Source organism: Leuciscus leuciscus (assembly GCF_965113295.1).
Source record: "Leuciscus leuciscus genome assembly, chromosome: 9".
NCBI classification, from domain to species: domain Eukaryota; kingdom Metazoa; phylum Chordata; class Actinopteri; order Cypriniformes; family Leuciscidae; genus Leuciscus; species Leuciscus leuciscus.
Window position 1 is genome coordinate 5,989,585 of NC_138733.1, and position 4,650 is coordinate 5,994,234.

Here is a 4,650-nt window from a genome sequence, read left to right on the forward strand (position 1 = left end):
CCCAACAGCTGTATCTTGCTGGCTGAAAATGTAATTTAAATCTAGAGAAAACATGGCAAAATTAATTCTGTATTAAGAGTCAGGGGCCGTTTTGATTACGAATGATACTAATAAAATCTTATAAACTTCATCTGAAAATGGTGTTTTGTTTCATTTTGTGATAATTAAAAGTACCTGAGAGTGTTTGTGTCAAGTCACCTTCATTTATATAGCGCTTTTAACAATATTGTTTCAGTGATAAGCAGCTTTACAGTGATAATAGGAGATTAAAGTAACAGAGATTGTTTTGGCTTTACAGCAGCTCTAGAATAAAGTTATTGTCCAGCTAAAGTTAGTTTTGATTGATTCACTTCCGTTGCAAAGATCGTTTGTTCTTAAGGGGCCGCTAACACACACCGTTCTAACAGAAAACCCTTAACACGCTCATAAAAAAAATAAAAAAATAAAAAAAAGGTTATCTCTGCGCAAATGCAAACCTGTGGAAACGCTGATGGCGTGCACATGCGTATTACGTGTTCAGTCTATAGGTATCAGGGGGGTAATCGAGCTCTCGATTTCCGTACCACCCCCGGCGGCCGCCATTGGCTATCAAGCCTTCACCTGCGGTTAGCATCCCATTGACTCCCATTCATTTTGGCGTCACTTTAACAGCGAATAACTTTACATCTGAGGCGTTTAAAGACTCCATTTGTCCATTATTTATTTCTAAAGAAACACGACAATGTATAACATGCTCCATTACTTTGTATCTTACGTTATGACCACGTAGAAGCAGTTTTTGTAAAAGTAGGCTAACGATTGCGTCATAACCACGCGACTCTCTGGAAATTACCGTAGAGACAGGAGGAGAAGCTCGCAGTCAATCGGGGGGACGTGGAGGCATAAAGTCCGATAAAGTCAAGGGAGAAGCCCATGGAGAGTCATAAAGTTGCTCCTGCTCCTAGCTCATGGACAGCTCCTACTCACGCTCTCCGTCTCTGCAAGATTCGGAAGGGAATGATTCAGATTTCTCTTGGCACAGCTCCTAGAAGACTTACAACTGTCAGTCAGGCTGCTCACGTCATCAAGCTCAGTTTGAGTCTGCGCAGTTCGCTCGGCAATCAGGAAGTGAGTGCTTCTAATTTGCTTCACTTTTCTCCGTTGAAACCTATGGGGTCGCTGTGTCCAGTTTATATACTGTCTATGATAGGTATACGCATTTGAATATATATGTGCTCAGGCGTGTTGTCTTTCTTTACAAATTGACCTCAACAAATTACTTGTCTGGCCTTAAAAAATAATAATACAGAATGATTTATCGCTTCCGCATAGCCATGTGACCAGAAGATACTATGTTTGTAAACATAAATCCATCTCTGCACTTTTGATCGTAAGAACGACAATGTGTTTCTCTACATTGCACAAAACTCTGCATTTGAACAGTCAATACTAATACTTTAACAAATAATAAAACATACTTACAGGCTCTGATTCAGAAGCGCCAGATTGCCCTAGCAAAGTTGGAGCAGCCGTTATTGTACTTTCTCAGGTTCAGGAAACTGTCCTTCGTAAAATACGCTTCACACACATGAACATTTGGGTTGTACTGTTCTGGAACAGTGTTGTAAATAAATCTTAACCACTGATCCGTAATTGCGTCCACTTTCGGAAGGCCAAATAAAGTGCTGATTTTTGCTTTCGCACAGAAACACACAGCATCTCCACAACAATACTGACAACTGAAGCCACGCCTTCTTTCTCTGCGTGCGCATTTGGGCAGAATTATGCAAATATTTCCACAGAGTGACGTAGGTCGGTGAGAATTCGTTCGAAGTCAAGTCACATTTATTTATAGCGCTTTTTACAATACAGAGTGTTTCAAAGCAGCTTTACAGAGATAACAGGAAAATAATGCAACTAAGTTTGTTTCCAGAAGAAAATAGCGTCACAGTCCAGCTCAAGTAAGCTCAGTGATGTTTCATTTTTTTCACTTTTCAAGTGTTTTAGCTTGGTTTGGATCTGCTTTCTCTTTTATGCCTGATACAGACTGTGTGATTCTGTAAGATCAGTACAAATCACACTGTACGACATGGATCTAATAAACTTAGGACATGTATGTAGACTTTACGATGATCACACCTATTCAATCCTTAGTACAGAAGAATAAACATCATCAGCATGCGCTAGTGGTAAACAAATAGAGCAAGATCAGTCACACTTTGGCAATTGTGGTTTTTATCTGCTCTTTAAGAAGAAGAGGAAGTGAAAGAGGAGAATATGGACGCAGTCATGACTGGGGAAAAGAGGTGAACTTCACATGCCAATCTTGCAAATGGAGCTTGAGGAAAGTAGTTTTAAGTTTTAGCGCCATGTCGCGTTGATCAATACGCCATTTCATGTTGCATTTTTATTGGCTAGTCACTCAGTAGATGTAGGTCGTAGCAGCAAACACACTGTGAGTTAATCATGATCATGATCATCTATCTTTGATCAAAAGACTGTGACATTAGCCGTCTGTGAACCGCTCTCACTGTACAACGTTTAGGAGCCACGACCACAGAAATCACCACGATTGTTTCACGATGCTCATCTTTCATCTGGAACCGCCCAAAATCATACAGTGTGTATAGGGCATTAGATAGAATAAAATGTTTTGTAGGAGACTTTGAGCTTTGTTACTTTGCAGATCTTATACATGCACAAACAGCTCCATAACACACTAAAGAAAAAGAAAAACATGAAAACGCATCATGTGACCCCTTTAATACATTAATGCAAATGTAATACAACTATTATTAAAATGATGTATACACTCAAGCTTACATTGTTTGTTTTCCAAAAGTGAGCTTGAACTGTTTTTTTGTTTTTTATAATTATAAGAAATGAATCACTTTCATTAGTCTTTGTCTCTCTCTGCTGGTACAACACAAACACAAACACATTCAAGTCAAGTCACCTTCATTTATATAGCGCTTTTAACAATATGGACTGTTTCAAAGCAGCTTTACAGTGATAATAGGAGATTACAGTAACAGAGATTGTTTTGGCTTTACAGCAGCTCTAGAATAAAGTTATTGTCCAGCTAAAGTTAGCTTTGATTGTTTCACTTCAGTTGCAAAGATCATTAGTTGTTAACTTAGGGGCCGCTAACACACACCGCTCTAACAGAAAACCCTTGACCCGCTCCGGCCGCTCATTCGCACAACAACAGTGCCTGGCGGCTCGAGAACACAAACCTTGAAACAGGTTCCAGGGTGAAAACCATAAAAAAAAAACGTAAAATATCTGATGAATGCATATGTAATAATGTGTCACTTGTTGAGCCAAGTAAGCTAAAGAGATTTGACAGTCTGGCCTCATCCATGCACGAACACAAGTATGTCTTAATGAGCTGTAACTTCGTTCGGCACTGGCGCTGCTGATGGGAAGGGTTTTATAAATCCTGTGGAGAATGGTCAGGTGTGGGTCAGGTGTGGGTCAGGAGTGGGTCAGGAGTGGGTCAGGTGTGGGTCAGGTGTGGGTCAGGTGTAGGTCAGGTGTGGGTCAGGAGTGGGTCAGGTGTGGGTCAGGAGTGGGTCAGGTGTGGGTCTGGTGTGGGTCAGGTGTGGGTCAGGTGTGGGTCAGGAGTGGGTCAGGAGTGGGTCAGGTGTAGGTCAGGTGTGGGTCAGGTGTAGGTCAGGTGTGGGTCAGGTGTGGGTCAGGTGTGGGTCAGGAGTGGGTCAGGTGTAGGTCAGGTGTAGGTCAGGTGTGGGTCAGGAGTGGGTCAGGTGTGGGTCTGGTGTGGGTCAGGTGTGGGTCAGGAGTGGGTCAGGTGTGGGTCAGGTGTAGGTCGGGTGTGGGTCAGGAGTGGGTCAGGTGTGGGTCTGGTGTGGGTCAGGAGTGGGTCAGGTGTGGGTCAGGAGTGGGTCAGGTGTGGGTCAGGAGTGGGTCAGGAGTGGATCAGGTGTGGGTCAGGTGTGGGTCAGGAGTGGGTCAGGTGTGGGTCAGGAGTGGGTCAGGTGTGGGTCAGGAGTGGATCAGGTGTGGGTCAGGTGTGGGTCAGGAGTGGGTCAGGTGTGGGTCAGGTGTGGGTCAGGTGTGGGTCAGGTGTGGGTCAGGAGTGGGTCAGGAGTGGGTCAGGTGTGGGTCAGGTGTGGGTCAGGTGTGGGTCTGGTGTGAGTCAGGAGTGGGTCAGGAGTGGGTCAGGTGTGGGTCAGGTGTGGGTCAGGTGTGGGTCTGGTGTGGGTCAGGAGTGGGTCAGGTGTGGGTCAGGTGTGGGTCAGGTGTGGGTCTGGTGTGAGTCAGGAGTGGGTCAGGAGTGGGTCAGGTGTGGGTCAGGTGTGGGTCGGCTCTATCCATGCTCTATCCATGTCGTTGGCAATGAGGAATGGCAGGACGGAGTCGGTGATGAGATCCATCTTTAACTCAGAATACAATGCACGAAAAGAGTGAAACTCCTCCACTGCGTCTTCTGGCTTGGGCATGTCTTCTGAGTAGAACCGGGCCAGCTCAAGCATGTTCTCCTCAGCATCAGGGTGCTCAAACCGCTTTGGGCTGAGTACTGCGAACAGTTTGCCCATTTTATTGAAGTCTGGCGTTTGAGGGGCCCCTAATTGGCCCGGGGCCCTGGGGCGGCCGCACCCACGCTATCTCCACTACAGACTAACAACAGACAAACAAAACTCCAACCTT

At 44.8% G+C, this 4,650-nt stretch overlaps 1 protein-coding gene across 3 annotated transcripts in view; it reads right to left on the reverse strand.

Moving 5' to 3' along the window:
* Positions 1 to 4,556: 4,556 nt before the first annotated feature.
* LOC309506422 (ribonuclease inhibitor-like) overlaps positions 4,557 to 4,650 on the reverse strand; it is an 11,068-nt gene continuing 10,974 nt past the window's right edge. For all 3 annotated transcript variants that reach the window (XM_082180363.1, XM_082180362.1, XM_082180364.1), the window contains exon 4: positions 4,557 to 4,650. This exon is cut by the window's right edge. The gene's annotated coding sequence lies outside the window, so the exon portion shown is untranslated.